This window comes from Typopeltis vanoorti, chromosome 24, assembly GCF_054136105.1.
Source record: "Typopeltis vanoorti isolate ZY-2024b chromosome 24, IOZ_Tvanoo_1.0, whole genome shotgun sequence".
Lineage (NCBI taxonomy): Eukaryota > Metazoa > Arthropoda > Arachnida > Uropygi > Thelyphonidae > Typopeltis > Typopeltis vanoorti.
In genome coordinates, this window is record NC_143572.1 from 11,433,550 (window position 1) to 11,458,029 (window position 24,480).

At 33.7% G+C, this 24,480-nt stretch overlaps 1 protein-coding gene across 1 annotated transcript in view; it reads left to right on the forward strand.

Moving 5' to 3' along the window:
• LOC150092927 (matrix metalloproteinase-2-like) overlaps positions 1 to 24,480 on the forward strand; it is a 198,170-nt gene that overhangs the window by 1,030 nt on the left and 172,660 nt on the right. The window lies entirely within an intron of this gene.

Below are 24,480 nucleotides of genomic sequence, written 5' to 3' on the forward strand. Positions count from 1 at the left end.
ATCCCTAAAACATTGAAAAAACATCTAGACGCATTCGAGTTAGATGGATTAAAAATTGGGCAGCTGCAAAAGGCCGCTTTGTTCGACACAGCTTTAATTTTCAGAAAATATTTCCACAACTCATAGGCCCTTGGGTAGGGCTCGAATTACTGGAATATAACCAGCCTTTTCTTAAGACTGAGGAAGCAAATCAAGCTTTGATGAATATATATATATATATATATATATATATATATATATATGTGTGTGTGTTCTTTTCTCAAACAATCCTCATGATGATCTACAAAGTCACTCAGTTTGCTGGGATAAATCTGAAAACATTTTTCGCTGCAGTGATGAGTTTGAAAGGAAAATCGTGGAATCCAGGGAAATCCTTCTTAATCCTGAACATTTGAACAGCAATTTAAGTTACAACATCCCTGATAGCCATACTGCAGTTGTTCAATACTGGCGTTCTCGAGAACTTACAAGCACGCACGCAACAGACAATGTTCGCGTTGGATAGAACAAATACAACGTTTTTTTATGTCAATTATGTATTGCATTTTTTGCCTGTAATTCTCAGTTTTTTGTAATTTCAATTTTTATTATTGTGTTACTACCTTCAGTGGATACCTGATGAAGACTGTAAAACGCTGAAACTAGCTGTATCATTCTCATTAAAACTTAATATTTTATCTCGGTTTAAAGTCATTAAATATCTATTTTGAAAATGTACCATAACAACCGAGTAGAAGCTCGGGAATACAAATATATATATATATATATATATATTAAAAATATGTTGTGTGTGTTTTCGTTAAAAGAGTACTCTGTGAAATATTTTAATTTCTCTGGATACAGTTAAATAGTGCAATCTCATTGAAGCGTGTGACTCACCAAGTATATTTCCATCCACCGGAGAAGGACCTTTCATAGATGTCGCTGTAAGTGTAGTAAATACATTTATGAAGAAAATAAAATATATTTTCCCTCCGTATGAATTGGATAAATATATTATGAACAAATATTATTAAAACGTTATAATAGTCTCATTGTTGTATACTATGGTTAATAGGTTCTTAATGAACAACAAATTATATATTAAAAGTAGTTTTTCAATCCTTCTGCAAAAATTGACGCATAAATGAGCAGAGGAAAACTCAGTACTTAGAACAGATGCAATTTATTACATAAAAGTTTTAATATATTGTTGATCTTGTGCGTCTATCCCTGCGAGTTGAACTTTAATGTAACATGTATTTTATTTTATTTTATTTACTGGAAGAGTTCTTGGTAAAATTGGTGAGGTATCAATAAAGAAGGATTCTTCACTATAGATTTGGTTTATGTAGGTGAAGGCTTTAAGTATCCTCTTAATTTTTTAAAGAGGAAACCATGCTTCAAAAGAGGCTACACACGCACACATAAATTTTTAAGTTCCATTATTGAAGAAATTAGTCCACAAAAATTGGATTAACTAAATCATAAATTTGCAAAAATCATAACAAAGGCTTGGAATCATTGCTATTATTCTGTATATATCGTCTTTCACGTTTTGTTTCTTTCTCAGACTTCAGATCTACTATGGGTAAAGAGAAGCATGGTTAAGAGGCCTGGTATTCTTGGTCGTGCATAACTTTGAGTAGCAATGACCTACAGGCCTCTTAATAAGATAACGTCCTCACTTCACATCTGCCACGCTGTTAAAGAAAAACACTCTGAACATGATGAATAGGCAACAAAGATAAAGGTATGTCTCCTATCTATGGTTACCTCACGTTCAGTTGCCATCGAGCAGCTACTACAGAAGTTGCAATACAAATGAAAGTGTGTGTGTGGGAGGAAAACTGGTAGTTTTATTAATATGTCAACAAACTGCCAAATAAAAATCACTAGTTTTGTTTTAATGTTTGGTGGGAACTGTTATTGGAATAACCGGAAACATAATTCCATATTTCGTCAATTAACCAAATGTAACCCTATATTTTTATAGCTAGCGTCAACCAAATTACCAAATAATCATCATAGGCAGTTGATTTAACCAATAAATACTTTTCTTGGTAAAAGGTTTGCGGTATTCAGTTTCATCTTAGAGAGGAGAAAAATGTCACTGACTTCTAGATATGGACATATGACTGAGGAAGATGGATATTTATGTTATTAATTAATTCTGTACCGAACATTTTTATTTATATTTGGAACGTATCAATGAATTATACTTCAATATATTTCCGTACTATGTGCAAATAATATTAACTGCAGTTGTACTTTGAAATGTAAAATAATTATGTTTGAATGATATATATATATATATATATATATATATAGCATTCCATATTTCGTCAATTAACCAAATGTAACCCTATATTTTTATAGCTAGCGTCATTATATATATATATATATGCAAAAATTAGTGATTGGATTCATGCTTCTGTCTTGGAGGAAAATCTGAAGCACTCGCAAAACAATCAACACTAAAGCCACAGTCCTAAAACAGAACTCGCTCAAAAGGAAATTTATGCATTTTTAGCTACTTTCTGAGGAATTTGCATTCCGTGAGTGACTGTACAATACGCTATAATAAATGCTTATGGGTATCCTATTTACTTAATGTAATTTAAGTTCAATATATATCAGAATATAAGGATCGAGGTAGAAATTTGAAATTGAGAAAGCTGGATATTAAAAAAAAAAAAGAGAAGGGAAAGGAAAATGATGAGGAATAGTTTCAGATGGTTTCTTCAGTAAGAAGGGAATTACTGAGGCGAATGTCGCTCTGCACGTGTCATTCCTCTGAACAGTCTGTAGGAGAAGGACACTACCACCAGTGTTTTCGTATTTTAACCCTAATCCATTTAGAGAGCAAATATAGCCGAAGTGGTAAAGTAGGCGAGAGTGAGGGAGTGCATGTGTTGTGCACCTGGAATTACAAACTTCCTGGGGTTCACTTGGCGTTGACATTACAAAGCCTTTGATGCGTAAAAAGAGTTTAGCCAATGTCTTTGCTTCTAATTTGTATACTAGGCTAGAGATTTTAAAATTAGCTTCTCTTTAATACTTATGTTAATATTCTCTGCAGTGAGAATTATCTTTAGAAGGAATTAGTAGAATATCCACATCAGTCTCTCTCTCTCTCTCTCTCTATTTGTTAATGATATTTGAGTATGGAACGAGTCAGCAAATTTGATCAGTAAATACATTAAAAGCAATTAAATTTTAAATCTAGAATTTTTTTTTTTTATTTAATGGTTTGCGTGTATTAACTGTCTGGAAACAATTCTACAAGTTTTTATGATAAGAGTAAGATTTGAATGAATAATCTTTCCGCGGAATAGTTTTTCGCTGTTAGACTGTCACCAAGTAAATAGTTAATGCATAAAAACAACAGATTTTGTTGATAAGTAATAATAAAAAAGAATGTAACGCCACACGTCATGTGATACATTTCCAATCTATAGGATAAGAAAAGTATGTTAGGTTTCTTGATTGAACAGTGAACCCTTTCTTATTTCTCTGATGTCATGCTTTTGAAGGTCACTTGCACTTAATCAGACCCCAAAAACCAAAGCAACTGTAGCTGTTTCCCGTAATAAGGGCATTTGCTTTTAAGTGGAACGGGGTCAGATTTATCCACAATTTGAAATTCATTTATAACCTATATTTACAACACGAGAACAATGATAAATTCGTGATAAATTCGTCAAATCATACCGGCAAGTATGAACGATGTCGATAATCAGGAATAAAATAAATAAATAAATAAAAAAGATGACAACACAATGCTATTGGTTCGTGTACATACTCGTGGGAGTGTGGAATACAATGTCTCCTTATTCCTGGCACAGGCTGCCTCTAGGTCATAGTTTCTTGTGTTATCGTCTGGTGCTTGTTTGGGTTGCGTATGGCGCAATACTTCCATTCCATTCTATATGACGAACTTTGAGACTCATTAGAGTTCGAGTTGGGAGAGAGAGAGAGAGAGAGCAAAGAAATTTATTTATTCTAATAAATTATTTTGAAGATTAGAACGACAGTAACATCCCTAGTTATACATGAACGTATTCAGACAATTCGAATTTAATCAAATTGTCAGACTGTTTTTGCGATTTTTTTTTTTTTTTAAATAAAGATATAACAATCTCACAATATCCTTAGTAGGCCTCCCACGGTAAATTTCATGATGATAAATTTGCAGACGAATTATTCAAATCCAGTTCTATTCTAGTCAATTGGAGAAACTGTTTCTAGCTCTTTGTTTTCAGCTGATTTCAGAGTCAAACGCAGGTAAGTAAGTTTTTCACTACTGGAAGAAACGCTGGATTTTAATCCAGTAGCAGTTCAGCAAAATAAACATCGTAGAACATACGCGAGTACAAACAAAAATTCTAGGATTAGGAGCATCGTCTTTCGCAATGAATCTGACACTGTGCTGAAAATATATTAAAATGTGGCCATGGAGAAAGGTGCACACTGGCTCCTACCAATTTCGGAAACGTTAGGACTTATTGCCGACTCCTATTGAAGAAATGAAAAGCCCTCGATAATTATATTTTTACATGACTTCTATGTGACAAAGTGAACGCGTCAAGACTTAATAAAAACCAGTTGAAAAATAACTATCTTATTCAGCGATTCCAACATTTACAGGAAACTAAAAGGAGATTAAACATGGCCATCAATTAGAAAAATAAAATGGTAATATATGGTCAGAGTCAAAATACGATTAGTTTCTAAATATCGATTAATTTTATGGTTATGTGGCCTTCCCAAAATACACGCTCATACCAAGGTCCATAGTGTAGAAAAGATTCCACGTGTAATCCAGTCAGGTATTGTCAAAATTAGTCTCCGGTTATACTGGATAATAGAATTCTTAACATAAAGCCTTCCAAAGGTATCATTTGAAAAGCCGAAGAACATTAGTATCAAAAATATTTCCTTATCAATGTAAATATTGCACAAACGTCACACGGACGATGCTTTAGATTTCTTTGCAGCATTCCAACCGATACTACGTTCAACTATTTAAGCACTGGCTCCTTCGTTTACGAGGGTTTCTATGAACAGACTAAAATAATGGCAAGGTATTGCTACTCTTTCGGTGTACTTTAATCTATGGAATATTTTGAAAAATCTTAAAACTATAGTCTAAAAAACAAAACGCTGATTTAATTTTATCGAATGATATCTTTCTAGTTTGGCCTTATAACTAAAAGCCTGAATTTGCTTGTTTGAGTTTTCACTTAGCTGGTGGGTTTTGAATCCAGGATTTTGGATATTCGTGAACATTTTTAAGAGGTTGATGATTATCATCGATCACTATTAGACCACCACGTTTGAACTAAACTGAAATGGCCTGAAAAAACGCTGTTTAGTCTCTGGAACAGAGTTTCCTGGATTACTTAACATCTAGCTCGTCGGGTAATATTAGTACGATCTTTCTTGGGTGATGGGAATTTTATTAAAATTAAAAAAAAAAAATCAGTTAAATTTCCAGTAGAAATAAAAAAAATAATAAATCTTCGCACATTTTAGACGACGTATAAACGAAACAACAAAATGGTAATGCATACTTCAAAGCGTACAGAAAATAATCCGTACGAAACGATAAGAAAACCGATATCATAGATAATTAGAACAGATGCAGAGCATCATCCGCAACTTTTAGGTAAAAATAAAATTAACCTATAAAATATTTTTTTATCAACTCTTATATTTAGATGTTATTGAAAAATATGAGTACTTGCAACGGCCTCTTCGGAACTTTTCTGACATTAGATTAGCAGTCGAAAGACCTATAGTTAGATTTCAGTCAACGCCTAGAGGAACTTTCTCCAGGTTTTTTTGAGCCGATCTTAAGATCTTCAGATATTTATTGCACGTACCACTATTGAATAACATACAGTTAATTATTAAATGACCTTTTATTGTAACGCAATGAAGGATCTATAAAGTTAATTATTAAATGACCTTTTATAGTAACGTAATGAAGGATCTATATTATTTTAATTTACTTAAAAACATATATTTTTAAAGTAGGATTTTTCTCCTGGAAGAAAAAACTCCGGTTATTCCACAAACCTAGAACAACAGATACAATCGATTAATTCATACAATAGTAGTAGTTCGAATTACGAACGTTACCTCCTACCTTCTATGCCGTAAGAATGCACTGAAATACGGCAGAGATGAAATGTGGACATAGCTGCATCCCATTTTCCAAACGTTAGTGCTTAACAGTGTTGCTTTCTCCCTTTGTGGAATGAAAATGCTTTGAGTATTTATTATTATTATTATTATTATTATTATTATTATTATTATATATATATATATATATCTATATATATATATTTATCTATATTATTATAATAATATAGATAAAACTGATATTCTGGGAACAACCCACTCTTATGCAGGAAGCACGGACAAAACACAAAATATTTAAGGTGAAACACTTACGCCACTACACAGTCATGTTAAAACACTACTACAGCCCAACACATAGAGTAACCAGAACAACATATCAAATAACAAGACCACAGTCGACAAACTACATAACATAAAAGTACAACAATCACTACGGCAAAGCCACCCGAAACTTCTACGTACCTGACATGATAAACAAACTGCCGTTCGACAACAGAAACCTAGGAACATTTTCATTCTCGCTATAAATATTATAGCGAGAATGAAAATTAGAGCAATTCTTGTTTCTCTCTCTCCCACCACACATACACACACACACAAACCTATGACAACCCCCCCTCTCAAAATCTACAAGAACGCAAAGTAACAAACACACCATGTCTAAATCCAACCCTATTTGCACAAAAAAAATAAATAAATAAAAGTTAAACTGTAATAGCAGTCGAAGTCTTTCAAGCACGTACCAACAAACAGTAAAATCAACACCTGGCTTGTGACCAGTATAGGAACACAACCATGAAACCACCACCCTCTGTCATCTATTATCTTCCTCAGATAAGCTCTGCTAAGCTTCGAGGAAGAAAATTACTAACTTGCAAGTATCTGTTATACACACTTGTAATGCGTTATAAATATTATATACATATAATTACTACAGCAACTATGTATGCAATTCATCTGAGACATAAAAAAAAAAAAATTCTGTATAATCCTTATTGTAAATACTGTAAATATTATTATTGTATGTAACTTATACCGAGACATAATAAAATGTTTAAAAAAAAAAAAATTATTATCATCATCATCATTATCATCCACATAGTACTCTACAGATGGTGCATTCAGTTTCTCCGATGATAAAAACTGATCGGGGAAATGCTAATTTCCAAGAAGTTAATACTAGAAAAGTATCACCCTTTGGGGAACTGCATCAGAATATTTATTTATTTATTTATTTTCAATATAGTGACAATATATAAATAAAGAATATAGAAGAAGGGTCCATATATATCAAAATGACAATAGTTTTAAATTTATGAAACTTACTTTAATGGAACTCCGGTGATTTCATTATAAAATGTAACAGCAAAGCTTGGTAGAAATGGAGCTGCTGCCATATAACTAACCAGTAAAGTTAAAAATCAGTTGCTATTTACTGATTAAAATTTATTTTAAAAAGAATACTGACCAGAAAATATACTTGAACATTCTGAAGAAAAATATGATTGCATACTTTTAGTACTTTCAGATTAGTACTTACAAGGAGGCACTTATTTTTATATTTAGTACTGCGCTTAATTAATAATAAGGCCGAAAATAGTATTAGGTTGAAAATTATACGGAAAGTGAAGAACCAATAAATGTACCTGGAAATATAAAATAACAGTAATAAAACAAAAGCAAAATAGAATAAAAAGATTATGAACTAAAAGACTAGTAGATAAAAAAAATCTATAGTATAGTATATGTGATAAGCCAGCAATATTTATTAATACTGCTTATCATGTCATGATGATAATAACAACTTTGTTATAAACTTTAAAAATATATTATAATAAAAGGAAATCCTCTATGCTTTTTATTTCCCAAAAAGAGAATGGAAGTACTCGTAAATTCTAGAGTTTTAGAAAGCAGTTGATAGCCTGATTCCTGAATCCTTGATTTCATTAGTATGATATATATATATAAGGCAGTAAACCGGAATAAGATATTCATCTTCATCAAATTCCTGATATATACCCTCGGGGGGGGGGGGGAGTATACAGGATCTTATAATAGTACTGCATGAAAAGATATTCATAATTACTTTAATCAAAAAATGCAACGTACCATCCTAATTACATTGGACTTTCAGTTGGTGAATCTATATATACAGTATAGGTAAAAACAGTTAAAGCTTGAGGTAGAGATGAAATACTCATAGAGTTTTGGAAGTATTGGGGAGAAATAACGAAGCATTATTTAGCGCAGTTATTCAACCAAGTCTTAAATTCTGGAGAAATTCCTAATGACTGGTAATTGAGAAGAATAATTCTCATACATAAAACAGGCTGTATACAGGGATATGCAAATTATAGGCCAATAACTTTATTAAGTCACACAGAGAAATTATTTATTAGAATTATACAAAACAGAATTAAAGTAATTTATGAGCACTATTTAGAAGTGCAAATGAGATTTAGAACAGGTAGATCTACAACTGATGCATTCTATACTCTTTTACAATTAGCTGAACTGATGTAAGAAGCTCCCCACCCAGAAATCTTTATTTAAAAATGCCAAGAAATTATTCTTGTTTAATCCTTTATCCAAGTGTAAGCAAACCAAGTTTGCCTGTGAAATTTTTTCACGACTTTCTTTTTGCTTTTTTACATGCTTTAAACAGCCATTTGCCTCAATAAGCATAAATAAATTGTTTGAAATGTTAGAACAAAAATAAGAGAGGAAAAATACTCAACATATAGTTACTCCAGTAACTATAAAAATATCATGGTAACAATAAACTTTGGAGCATTTGAACTTCTGAAATACCAGTTGAGAGAAGTATCATTCAAGGATGGTTTTGCTTTTTTCACCGTATTTGTTTAAACTGTGCCTGGAAGAACTCATAAAAAGAGTATATTCCAGAAAACATGAGACTAACTGTTGATGGACAAAACTTACATCACATAAAATATACAGATGATATAGCAGATAATAAGGAAATCTTCAAATACTTGATGGAAATCCTACATAAAAACAGTAAAGACTATGCAATGCAAATAAATTTTAGTAAAACCAAAACAATGGCAATAGGCAAATGGAGAAGAACTTAATTTTGAAATGGAAGGAAACAAATTGGAACAGATTAAAAAAAAAAAAATAGTTATTTAGACACAGTAATCACAGATTAAAGCCTCCGTAGCTCAGTCGGTATAGACGAAGCCCTTTGGTCGGAAAGAACTGGGTTCGATTCCCATCATTGACGTGAGGAACCTTTATCTGGTCTCTTTCAACTAAAGGTGAGTTAACCGGTCTCATACGGTGGTAGTGTTTTTTTCCACCCGGAAACTGGGGTTTTTCGTACCCCAGAACAGGCAAACCGGCCCCGTGAACACACATGGATTACAGTCATGAATACGTCTCAGCCATATGCCGTCCTGAGTCCGGATAAAATTGGGGAGAGGGTTGGGGAAAGCAATGGTGAACTAATCTTACCAGTTTGTGGGCAATGCCTACAAAGTCACCTACGGTCGGAAAGGACTGAAAGGGAAAACCAGGATCAGAGACTGAACTGAAGAAGTTAAATAGACAGTCCTGTTGAGAAGAAGAAGAAATTATACGAAATTTCCTGTCAAGTAAGTCAGCAGATGCGTTTTAGAGAATAAAGGAAAAACTAAACTAAACTGTGCGGAAAAGTAGCTAAGCAAATGTCATGGGAAAACAATTTTAAGGACAAAAGGTAGAAAAATGTTCTGTGAGTTCCACAAAATACGTGAGTCTCACTTACTCCTTTTGAAGAATAAAAAATGAGTTAGAGGATCGTCATCATCTGTATTTCGTAAACTGCGGAATCTATTAGGTTCCTTTTGCATTTCATATGCAAGTTATTCCAGGAGAAATATGGAATATAATGAAATATGTCAAGCCAGACCCCTGGCTTGACATATTTCATTCGGATCTGATGTTTGTAATCCTCACATAACGTGGAGCATTCTAATTTTTGTTACGGTCGAACCATTTGTTAAGGCGCGCACACACACACAGTGTAGAAATTATATTTTGCAATAATTTCTCCCTGACTGGTTACAATTTAATAACAGTTTAGATATAAGAAGATAAACGAGGATGTTCTTGTGGTTTAAATTTTGTCCTTAATCAGATCGTTTTTAATGACGACAATTGGCTAAATGTTCAAAGTAATGTAATAATTCTCAGTGACTATATGGAAATTAATCAAATGCAATATTTATTGCCTATATTAAAATTTAGCCAGTCATTTCAATTTTGGTTTCAATCAGACCATTTTTCAGGCAAAATTACGTTCCCTATGACTAGAGAACATAAGCCAAAACTTCGACGTATCATAAAATCACTATAACTTATTATTATTATTATCATCATCATCATCATCATAACCTCCATGGAGTCTGGGAGGTCCACTGTTATACACACAGTTTATACTCCGCCTTAAATATGTTCACTGTCTCTGCGCTCACCACACTCTCGGGCAATGCATTTCAATCACTCATCACTCTCTATGCAAAACACCTGCTCCTCACCCCCCCCCCCTTGCTCACACTCTCCTTACAGCTTCCAGGAATGACCTCTTGTTCTCTTCCTATCTTTTCCCATTCTGTGCAAAACCTCCCCGACATTAATCTGGTAATAACCTCTTAACAGCTTATATGTCTCGATCATAACCCCTCTCCTCCTTCTATCCACCAATTTCTGCAAATTGCATTTTATCAATCTGTCTTCATACTGAACATTCCAGAAACTAGAAACCACTTTAGTCAATCGTTTCTGAACGTTTTCCAATACATCATCATCTTTTTGAAAACCAAGTGACCAAATCTATGCACAGCAATCCATATGTAGCCTGATCAAAGCCTTATACAAGGGAACCATAACATCCTTACTTCTACAAGTCAGTGCCCGCCGCATCATTCCCATTATCCGCTGCGTTGTCCTCACAATTTTAGTAACATGCTCCCCCAAATTTTTAGGTCCTTGTCAACAATCACTCCCAGATCTCTCATCTCCTTTACCTCTTCCAAGATATTTCCACCGATTGTGTGCTCTACATCCCATCTCTGCTTCCCAAATTTCAAAACCGTACACTTAGCAACATTGAATTTGATATCCCCACTCATTTACCCATTCAGTCAGTGTATTCAAGTCCTTAAATCTTTACATCATCTGCAAACAACTGCATATCACCATTCAGACCTCTCCAAATATTTACATACAAATTATGGACCTAAAATAGACCTTTGGCATACACTTCTTCTGGGATATCGCTCCTCCATAGACAGCTCGCTAATACATATCAGACAGCCAATCTCCAATCCAGCAAACTAATTTACTGTTTAGCCCCATCCGTTTCAATTTAATTACCAGTTTGTCATGTGGCAATTTATCAAACGCCTTTGCAAAATCTAAATATACCACTGTATATACAACACCCTTATCCAATGCATTTGGCACTTTATTATAAAAAGTAAGCAGATTGCTAAAGCACGATCTTCCTTTAGTAAATTCATGCTGGCCGCCAAAGAGTATTTTTCTGTTGTCAACTTAATTCTGAATCTTGGTCCTAACTAACTTCTCTAACACCTTAACGACAATTTCAGAAACATAGACGGGTCTATAATTTAAAGCCCTACTCTTATCACCTCCTTATGAATTGGAAAAATGTTACCATATTTCCACTCTTTGGAAGTTGACCCAGTGAAAGACTCATGTCGAAAAGATATGTAAAAGTTGTTTACTCTCTGCAACATTCCCTCAAAACACGTGGCGAAATAGCATCACGTCCCACAACCTTGTTTACATCAAGTCTATTCAATTCTTCATATGCTTCCTGTTCACTTACTAACAGTTCCTCCTCCTCCTCCTCCTCCTTCTTTTCCACTGCTTTCAAGTTCTGAATGATGCCATATTCATAAGAATGAAATACATTTATAAATTGCTCATTAAATATCTGAACTATATCTTCCGCAGAGGTTATCATTCCTCCGTTTTCACTAATCAATCCCATCCTACCATAATCATTCTTTCTTCTTCTGGCCGCATATCAAAAAAACTCCTTAGGGTTTTATTTATTTATTTATTTATTATTTTTTATTTTTTTGGCCGCTTTAGCTAACTGCTGCTCATAATGCACTTTTGCTACCCTTATCAAATCCAGACAACTATTTATGCATTTTATTTTCATTCTACTGCACACAAATAGTATTGTTGTCTGTAAATTGCGTGTGTTCTCTGGGCGATTTGCTTGCATGCAGGATGAAAAACTCTCCAGGCCGAAAAATCCCTGCTACCTTCGTATGAGATAGCTAACTCACCTTCACTGATTTGATTGAATTGATTTGTTATGCCTAATTTTCCCACAATAAACTACTTGAGTGAAACGAAAATTGACATGTTTCTGCACATAGTCTGTCTAAAGTTTATTAAACTTGAAGATTTCTTGCAATATATAATTTTGACACGCTTTGTGGTTTTGCAAATGACTTTACCGAAATAAATATTGAAATCGATGGACGGACAAGTTCTTTGTAAGGATTCCAAATGAAGAATTTTAAGGAAATCTGTAAAGCCCAGATCCTGAAATAACTTACGCACGGTTGGACTTGTGCATTTTGTGAAACACAACAACCTTGATTACAGACGTAATTTTGTTTTTCCTAATTTTGCCATTGAAATGTTCCAGTTCAGACAGATTTAAACGTGATTCAAATACCAAACTCCATCAATCCAGGGAGCAACTTTATTATAATTTCAAATGCGTAACTCTCTGGAAACATCATTTACTTCCACAATTCTAGGGCGCACAAAGAAAGATCATTATAGGTAAGATCATTATAATAATGAAATAAGATCATTATTTCATTCTAGTTGCCAGCTCGAGGAACTTTTTCTAGCACTCTGCGGCTGTTTCTCAAGGTAATCGATTTTTGAGGGACAAGTGGGATTTTTTCGACTTGAAACTTGTTTTAACTCTGCATCTCAAAAATCAACAGACAGTAATATTAATGTTACGGTTTAGGGCCGCAGCAAGACGGCAGCAGCTGTCTGTTATACTCTCTTTCTCCTGAAAGCCTTTTTCATCGATAGATTTCGCTCACAATCAGTGAAGGCTGAAGGATGGAGACTAGCTGTTTACATCCTTCAAAAAGTTAATTAGGGTTCAAGGAGCTCCGGCAACTCCTTATAACTATATGACGTTATTGCTCTAATATCTTTTAGCGTATACAGATTGAAATTGTTTTAGCTTGAATTTCGATTATTCATATTTTCATTATTATTATTATTATTATTGCATGACACGTCAGTGCAGAGTGGCCTCGAGCGAGGCTGCACTACACAATCCATTGTCTGAACCACGACCTACTACTTATTGCACCTTTTTTGTGTGTTAATTTGCTTGTTCTCCCGATATGCTGTTTTGTGGGACGAAAAATCCGTTTCTGAGGGGCAAAACATGCTGCCACTTCCGTATAAGATTTTTTTTTTTTTTTTTTAAGAGAACTACCACAAGTCTCGGAAGAGTCTATCGTGTCTATGCCATTAAAACAACTCACCGTGTAGTGATGGTACTTTTGTAAAAATACAAAATGAGCGTGTCCAACGTTATAGCCGTATATAATAGATGTCTACCCATCTATTGACTTATGTAAATCTACACATGTATTTTTAATTGAATTTTGCCGATATAAATAATCTGATTGAAACTAAAGCTGGAACAGTTCAAGAAATTTTAATATAAGTTCTAAATACCGACCTGGTTTGCTGAGAGGATAGTATCTGCACTCTCCAATCCGCAGGTCAGGCCATGGGTTCGAATCCCACTACGGGCATGATGTTTGTGAATGTCTTTAGGTAGGTGATGTATTTTAAGACTTGGTGTGTGTGAGCCTACCATTTTGCTTATTCGAAGACTGAAGTGACTTGAAATAGTTTCATGTTTGGTCTCTAGAGCGGAATTACTGGATTATGTAAAAACAAATAAGCATATTTAGGAATAACAAGAGAATAAATAACAAGAGAGAATATCAAAAAATAAGTTAGCTGCCCAAAATACTAATTGTGTGTATCCTAACTATAAAATTTAATAAATTTTATAGTTAGGATACACAAAATAAAAATTGAAGAAAATTCGGATTAGGTAAACAAAATTTTAAATGGATTACAAATATCATATTTGAATAAAATCTGTCCAACCTAAATCCTGTAACAACTTATGGTTATATGAACAAATGAATCTAATAGGTGTTTAGGAATTTTGCAAAACGATCCTTAAAAAAAGGTGAGGTGAGGGGAGTGAGAGAAAACATGCTTCCACTGCATCGTCTGCTGTTTTCATTTGTCAACGGAGTCGCTTACGTGCTTATTTCTGTCTTTGTTTTTTTAACATGAAAAAAGAAAGCATCCTGTACATCTAGAAACACTTGGCTTTAATTTGATACCCCATTTACTCTGTGTCTTTGCTGTTTCCTCGAAATCATCAAGAAAGGTATTTCATGTTGTGGAACGCTGCTTATTATTATTATCAATATTAATAGTAGCAGTAGTAAAATAATGAGCTAATCAGTAAAATATTCACCTGAAAACTATACCTTTCCATACTTTTTATTCGCTAAAAACTTCGGGATGGTTTTTCCACTATTAATGTATTTTGAACTAGCCAGTTCAGAAGTGTCAAAACTATCTTTTTTATTTCGTTCTTTGGCATATGGCCAAGTGCCTGCAGTATCAGCGGCTTGCACGAACAACACACGTACAATATGAAAAAAAAACCTTGTGACTGTTCCTTTATGTCTCGAACTGTAATACCATACATACAGGAATACCGAAAATAAAAAGAAGCTGGGGAAAACTTACAAGGGATGTCTCTTTTTCTTCTCCACATGTTCTATTCATTTATGGATCTACTTTGTAAACCAGAACTTCAAATATGTACTAGTAACTTAGTAAGCAAAACTAAATGTATTTTTAGAACAACGTTTTTAATTATTTGCTTTCTAATTTTCCGAAATTTGATTTCAATTACCTATATTTCTCTCGTTACATTTAATTAGTTTTTTTAGGCCTTTTTCTTCCATAAATTTCGTGTTTATCTTAATCGTCAATTTCTTGATGCACATTACCTTTAATTTGCTACATGTAAATAAGGCAACAGATTAAAAAAATTATTTTTAAAATGCATATTTATTTCACTTAATTTCATATTGTGTTCAATAAAACAAAAAAGTAAATAGCTTTCTAATGTAAGCATAGCATTATTCTTTTCGAAGTTGTTTAATGTTTTAAGTACTCTGGATTGCTCTTGAACATGAAAAGTTGCATGACTAACGCTTTTTTTTTTCTTGGTAATTAGCTGGGCAGCATTAAAACGAAAGCAGTTAAATGAAATATTTAGTTGACCAGTAATTGCAACGCTTCGTGGATATCATTAAGAAGGCTCGTAAATAAAACTTTAAATACATGATAAAGTGAAGTGATTACAGGGAAAATGCTGAGGAGTAAAGTTAAACCACTTATTCATTAACAAAGAAAACACTGTAAGCGTCTCACAAGTTTATACAAGAAAAGATTGATGAGATTATTCTTACCTTCAATAGAACAGTTATGAATTGGATCTCTCTTTCTCAGCTCTACAAAGTACATGTATCATTTTATTTTCCTCATAGCAAATAATTCAAGCTTTAGTGAAATGTCAGATTGCCAATGTTATCTAAATAAATCTAAATTACGCAATGGCTATTTTTTTTAAAAAATAATTTTAGTTTTAAAGACTGATATTTATTATTTTTTCATTTCTTTCATACCGTAGAAAAATAAAGAACTGAAGTGTCATATTTTGTAAAACACATCGAGTTCAAAAGCTACTGACTGTAAAAGAGTCACAATGAGGAGGAAGCGAAGGAGACAGATGAGTTATCCCACTAGTCTGTCCTAGGGAAGCTTCCCACATTCCGTGACGGTTTTCCCGTGTGTGTGGAGGGGGAGGGTGACGTCCAACTTAAATGACATAATCTAATAATAATTTAAAAATTATGATTTCTAACGCCATAATTTCTAACTCTTGTTATACATGTATAATCTTGTGTACTTGATGGTCGATTTTTCTCATTTCGATTTGAGAACCCGAGTTTCTTTCAAAAGAAAAAAAAAAAAACTACATCTACCTGAGCCAAACATATCAGTTGAAGGAAAAATAAATAAATAAATAAAAAGCCTAGGAGAAGAGTCGGAACCTGCTCTGCTCACTCATCGTCAGGGAAGCTACCATAGGGCTATGCAAACATCGTTAAATAGATATTTCAGTTATTTTATGGTTCTTATATATTTATTTTGGCAGAATCAGAAATGAAATCTGAAACCTCGATTTCCAAACTATATTGTGCAAATTAAGTGCTATAAATTACAAGTCGTTAAACATATTAATTCGAGTCAGCCTTGATACAATATTAGTGCAAGCTTTCTCACCAAAGAGGTTACATGGTAAGTTAAAAATTGGAGTAGTTTAACTTTTGTGTCATCGAAACCTAGGGTTGAAAGAAATATTCAAGTTGTCCTTCAAGAAAGTGCTTACTAATACCAAACAGTTTGTTCTACGTTTTTCTCCAGCTGATATGTTTAGCTCAGATAGATGTAATTTTTATTAAAAATTGGAGTAGTATTCTTTCAAATTATTTTTTGAAAGAATAATCATTTAGGTATTAAAGTTTTTTAAATAAAGTAAAGATGTCGCATTCGTTATTTTAAACGATAAGTTTACTATCAATTACGATTCTAGTTTGAAGTTTATTCTACATTAAACTTCAATACTGCGTGCATGTGTGTGTGAAAGAGGGATTATTTCTATCACGGCACAATATATATATATATATATATATATATATATATATATATATATATATATGTATATATATATATATATATATATATATATATATATATATATATATGTATATATATATATATATATATATATATATATATATATTGTGCCGTGATAGAAAGAAACAAGAATTTTTTTATGCTTTTGAAGAATTTGAATATTTATTGATAAATGAGGAATTTATCCCGTTTATATCCTTACTCTTTAAATTAAGACTTTTGTATTTATTTTTAGCTTAGACTTTCTAATACCGAAACAATAGAATGTGCTGGCGATAAAAGAGGAATCAAATAATTCATGCTAGTTAAACTTCAAGGTCGGTTAGTGCCCTCACTGACACAAATCTACTTTTGGACCTTGACATAAGTGAAGTGTCTTTGTGAAGAGTTCCAAATAACGCACTCAGAAAAAAAAAAGAAAAAAGGTCGCTTGTGGTCATTAAACCGAAATCGCAGTGGTTGTTATTATCGCTGTTGTGCTTCTACTTTAACTTTTGTGTCATCGAAATCTAGGGGCGAGAGAAATATTCGAGTTGTCCTTCAGGAGAGTGCTTACTAATACTAAACAATTTTGTTTTACGTTTGCAGTACTATTTTTAAGCTGCAGACTTTCAATCCATGACAAGTGACCCATTATTTACGGCTAGCGAAAGATTGAGAAGTTACTATACTATAAACTCGAAATTAAACCGCCTATTATTTAACGTTTATAATTTGTCTACCACAGGAGGTTCAGAATTTTGAAAAGGGCTTCAGAGGACACGACAACACAAACGTAGGATATGAAAATATAAATGCCGAGAATGACATTCAGAGTAATTTTCTCTGAAAATCTCTTGTAAATTATATATTTTTTAATCTTGAATCAACTAATATATGCTTTTTCTATAAGGCGTAAGATGAAACAACGTACTTAAAAACTCTTATTAACGATGTAAAAATTATAGTATTTTATAAATACAACGTATATGGATGAAAATATATTAATATTATGAAAAAAAAATGTTTTTTTTTTATTTCATTTCATCCACGTTCCAGTTGGGAAAAATTAGAAAAAAATTACACAGAATGATTGGGTAAAGCAAATTAAAGTATTTCATTATACTTTTTTTTTATTTTTTATTTTTACAGTAAAAGCTATACTTCGTTAAGCTCATTTATAATACGAGCTACATTCGCTTCTCGGAAATCTACTGTATAGTATGTTTTGAGGGCATCGCTACTGTATTTTGAAATACCCACCGCAACTGTCTGTCTTAAGCAAAGAAGACAAAACAAAGAAAGTGTCCGCAAGAAAGAAAAAAAAAAAGTGAAAGTTATTTATAGCTAAGCTGTGTTCATTTCGAAGAGTGAGTTGAGTGTGCGTGGTAATTCGTTTCGGCAATATATACCCCACTATATTTGCTTACATCAAAGCAAACTACTAGAAAACTGACATGATCAGTAATGATAATAAATTTGAGTGCATAAAAATATAAATAAATAAAATATAAAATAAAATAAATAAATAAAATGCAACAAGAAATTCAAAAAAATTAAAAATCAGATATGAGTGGGAAATCAGATACTGTTAGGATCAATCTGTAGCTTATTATTATTATTATTATTTAATAAGAACCTAACTTTATATGCTGCCCTAAAAAGCACCTTGTGGCTCTGTACTCAACATGCGGCAATAAGAATGCCTAATAGCCACATGCAAAAAAATAATAAATAAATAAATAGTAGTATAATAATAATAATAATAATAATAATAATAATAATAATAATAATAATAATAATAATAATAATAATAATAATAATAATAATAATAATAATAATAATAATTATTATTATTATTATTATTATTATTATTATTATTATGTAAGATGCCTCCATGGAGTCAAAACACTCATCGCGGGAGACCCAACATTGACATACTAACCGTTATTCACACAATACCTGTTATACTTCCCCTTAAACTCATTCACAGATGAAGCATTCACGACCACCTCTGGCAATGCACTCCATCCATTTACAACCCTCCAAGCAAAAAATCTAGTCCTAACACCCTTGTTAACCACACTCTTACACAATCTCCAGGGATGATCCCTCGTTCTCTCCCTTCCTTCACTGGTCTTAAAAGGATTATCAGTATCAATCCTATAAAACCCTTTTAATAATTTATATACCTCTATCATATCTCCTCTCATACATCTATCAACTAAGTTTTAGAAGCCACAGACCTTCAATCTATCTTCGTATGAAACATCCTACAGGCCTGCAATAATTTTCGTAACCAGCCTCTGAATCCTCTCCACCATTTCCACATCACCAAGAAATCCAGGTGACCAGATCTGTGCACAATAGTCCAAATGAGGTCTTATTAATGATTTAGAAAGTGGGACAATCACTTCCTTATTCCTGCTTGTCAGTGTGTTCCTCAATAACCATGTAATCTGATGTGAAGTTTTGGCAACCTTTGCAATATGCCCTCGAAACTTAAGCTCTCTGTCCACAATAACTCCCAAGTCCCTAACCTCATCAACCTCCTGCAATTCAGTTCCATCAATATAGTAAACAGCATGTGATCTCATCCTTCCGAAGTGCATAACCTTACACTTGGCCACATTAAACTGGCAGCCATTTAGTTTAGCCCAAACCACAGGCCTATTTAAGTCATCCTGTAAGACATCCACATCATCTGAATTAACTATCACTCTTCCCAGTTTTGCATCATCAGCAAACAAGTGGATATCTCCTTTCAAACTATTCCCAATATCATTGATGTACAAATTATACAATAGATTACCAAGCACTGAGCCCTGAGGCACACCACTAGTCACCTACGTTCTACTGGACTCCGCTCCACCATAAACCACTCTTTGATATCTATCCACTAGCCACCCCTCTAATCCAAATCACTAGCCTCGGATCCATACTCATTTATGCAACAGAGTTCCATGTGGAATCTTGTCAAATGCCTTTGCAAAATACAGCAGGATCACTGAGAAAGGATTTCCTTTATCCAACTCCATTGTTACTTCATTATAGAAAGTGAGTAAATTGCTAAGGCAAGATCTAACCTTCACAAAACCATTATATACTTATTCATTTTCATGTAAGTCATAAATACTACTAATTCATTAATAATTAATAATAATCAATAATAATTATTATTATTTAAATTATTATATACGTGTACGTATCTGTACGCACATATGTGTGCATGTATATATATTGTAAATATTATACATGAATAATAAAATGTGATTGAAAAAAAAATTATTATATCAGACCCACAGGGAGTCAAGGACTCATCGAGGGAGGCCATATATCACCCACACTAGCTGTTATGGAGTCTCTTAAAATCATTCACACTAGATGCACTCCCCCACTTCAACAGGCAAACAGTTCCATGCACTCACTACTTTGTGAGAGAAAAATCTAGTTCTTACTCCTTTCCTAACTGCGAACAAACTTAACTTTTTTGATGCCCCAGTGTTCTCTCTCTCTCTCTCTCTCTCTCTCTCTCTCCCCCACCTTCTATAGAACGAAAAGTTTCATCAGTTGATAAGGCCTCTTCAGAACTTTATAGCTCTCTATTATAGAACCCCTCTTTCTCCTGTTTGCGAATGTCTGCAGTCCACATAATCTCAGTTATGTCCTCATAATTTACATTCCATAATTTCGATATAATCTTTGTAACTGTTCTTTGCACTTTCCACAGCTTCTTTATTCCCTCCGAACCCAGGAGACCAAATCTGTTCACAGTAGTGCAGCTGCGGTCGTATCGAGACCACGTAAAGAGGTAAAAACGACTTTCTTATCCTTACATGTCAATGTTCGTTTCACAACATCGAAATTATCCTCTGAGTTGTATTTGTAATTTTTTCCATGCGCCCTGAATTAAAAATTCCTATCTACCATAATTCCAAGATCTCTAGACTCATCAGTTTCTTGTTGCATAATCCTGCCACTATCCCTGATGAATAGAATTATATGAATCGTATTTAAAAAATCTAAATTATATTTCTTAAAAAATACAATTATAAATACATGAATTATATACTATATAATGATTTATATCAATTATGTATTATATTAATGAATTGCATTATTGTTATTATTTATTATTATTATATCCTCCATCAATAGCGCACTCAGGATTTAATCTTAGTGGGGGGGGCGAGTTGAGTAGACGATCTGAGAATACACACTACGCATCGCATACGACCTATGACTGAGCATCTGCAATGATCGCTAATTCATAAGTAGTATAGAAATAGAAGACACGACACAACATAAATAAAAATAATGAATTTTAATTAGGAAAATATTTTTGAAAAATTTTCTAGTGTTTTTTCCCTTTTTCTTTGTGGGGAAGGGCCCCTTGGGCCCTCTCTGGGTACGCCACTGCCCTCCATGAAGTCGGCAGGCTCATCGTGGGAGGTTCATCCAACTGGCAACATATTTATCATAGTGAATATTAAAATCCTTAACACTCCCTTAACAATCCATTAACAGCACATTCCAATAATGCGTTTCATTCACTGAAAATTCTTCATGTAAAAATATACTCCTCACGCTCTTCTTCACCACAATCATACACAACTTCCATGGATGACCACTGTTTCTTTCCCTCTTGTCTTCTACTCCTTTATAATCCCCCTCTAGATTAATTTGATAAAATCCTCTCACTAACTCAAACGTCTCTATCATACCACCTCTTTTCCTCATATCCACCAAACTCTGTAATCCACGTTTCTTCAATCTCTATCCACCATAGCCAGCATTCCAGAGTCCTAATATTTTCTTAGTCGCTCCTCTCTGGACCCTCTCAATGTTTTGCATCACATTGAAAACCAGCCGAGCAAATCTGAGCACAATCAAATGTAGCCTGGCAAGTGCTTTATATGGTGATACAACATATCTCCTTATTCCTACATGCTTGTGTACTTCTTATCATAATCTTTGCAACACTTGCAATATGCCCTCTAAACTTCACTCTACTGTCAACCATCACTCCAAAATCCCGAATCTCATCCGCTTCCTGCAGTACAGCGCTGTCAATATAGTACAGAGCCTTATATTTCTGCACTTCAGAATAAAACATCTTGCACTTATTAATATTAAAACCACAACCTTTGTCCAAGTCAAAAGTCTACTCAGATCTTCTTGAAGAGAATTAACATCAGCAGGGTAACTTATAATTCTTCCCAACTTTGTATCATCAGAAAACAACTAAAGATCCCCAGTCACATGAAATATCATTCACAAACAAATTAAACAGCAGAGGCCCAAGAACAGAATCACAGGGCACTTCACTGGTTACCTTTCTTTTTTAAGACACTGCTCCATCATATATTACTTGCTGGTATCGTCCAGAGAGCCAATAACCAATATACTATCTGTACAAGCTGCAGAGGATGTAAATAGATAGTATATTGGTTAGATGGATTGGCGATTGGCTCACTGAACGATACCAATGTACCAATGTATATGATTCTTCCTTAGCTAACACACTTGTTACTTTATCATAAAATGCAAGTAAATTGGTAAAACAAAACCTACCCTTTATAAATCCATGTTGACCATCATAAAGAATACTATGTCCATTAACCTAATCTTTTATTCTATTCCTAACCTCTCCAATACTTTGATTACAACTGCAGTTATACAGCTTGGTCTATAATTAAAAACTTCTGTCCTAGAACCATGCTTGTGGAATGGTAATATTTGTCTCCTTTCCACTTCTTAGTAGTCTTGCCTACTGCAAGACTTTCATTATATAACCAGGTCAAGGGCATAGCTAACTGTCGTGCACATTCCTTAAGAATACATGGTGATGTGTCATCCATTCCCGCAGTCTTATTAACATCTAACCCAATAAACATCTAATACTCTTCTGATTCTTTCATTTCTAATTCTCCTAATACTTGCCCCTTCTATATATTGCACGGCATCATTTACAGCAGTATGATATATGCTGATAAAGTGCTCATTCAATAATTCCACTATATCCTTTGCAAGAGTCACTGCTGCCATGGCTATTCACCTCTGTCAACCTGCCATAATTATTCTTCCTCTTGCTAGCCATAAACGGAAGAATTCTCTTGAATTAACCTTGGCCTGACCAGCTAATTTTCTCTCACACTACACCTTTTCTTTCTTTATCATGCTCGTCACTTTCCTAGCTTGCAGCATACTAGCCTATATGAAGGAATTATATTTCTTAAAAATCATAATAAATGCTAATAAAGTCAACCTGATTTGTTCAGTTGTCAGTTTACCTGTCTGCTCTTCAACCAACAGATTGCTGGTTTGAATCCCACCAGAACCAGAGGTCGTCATTGGAAGTTAAGTAAAGTTTCAGTTAGCAAGAATGTGAGATCTAAATTTTTTTCTACAAGCGTGGTGAATGCATGAAATTGGTTACCTGAGGTGGTTGTCAGTTCTTCGCCAGTGAATCAATTTAAGGAGAGATATAGGCACTGTGTTAATAATGGCTAGTTTCTTATTCGCATGGTGAATTTGATTACATTGTGGGAGGTATAATAGTATATTGTGAATGATGTTTCTGGGCCTCCCGCGATGAGTCTTTCGACTCTATGGAGATACCCGTTAACACCACCTCAGTTATAACTGGATGTGAAAAGTTACCACGAAACTTTAGCGACTTTAGCAATAAACTTCATCTGGGTGCCAGATGAAAATCCATATATAAGAGAGTGATAGATCGATCCCGAAGATATCAGGCAGTTCACTGAAAGCAGCTACTTTGCTGAAAATATTTTCAAATACTACTGTTGCTGCCATTAGTATTATATAACTCGAATTTAAGGACGGAGTATACATTCTTTGCAATAATTTCAGCCAGGTAATGGCTTCTAAACTGTAGCTACTCTTGCTTTATCAGTATCTGACACACACTCTTTTACAGCGAATTTTATTTTTTTATTTTTATGAGATATCATTTATTTTTAAAGTTGAAGTAGGTAGAACAATCGAAGAATAACTGATCAAAATTATTTAAACGATACAATCTGTAACAATACTTCGCCACCTTTTTTTTCTTTTTCCTTTCTTCCCGCCCCTCCTTTTTTATTTTATTTTATTATTTTTTTTACCGTACTTCCAATTATTCTGAAATCATGAAACAACCTTAAACAACATAAGAAACAAGTATAGCCCAATTCTGTACGATTTGGTCGAAATCAGTTGATTAAGGTAGTTGTGGAAGAGAGAGAGAGAGAGAGAGAGAGAGAGAGAGAGAGAGAGAGAGAGAGAGAGAGAGGAATTTTGACAAGACATATTCTGTTGAATGCTTCTGTCGAACAGAAGTGGAGGGCCGACAATATCCAACTTTGGAAGCGGAATTCAAGCAGGATGAATTTTGGCCCTAATGATTCTTGTAATAAGAGTAGTCAGGAACTCGTGCTCTGCTCGAAATATCAAGAGTCAAAAGAACTATGGTGAATT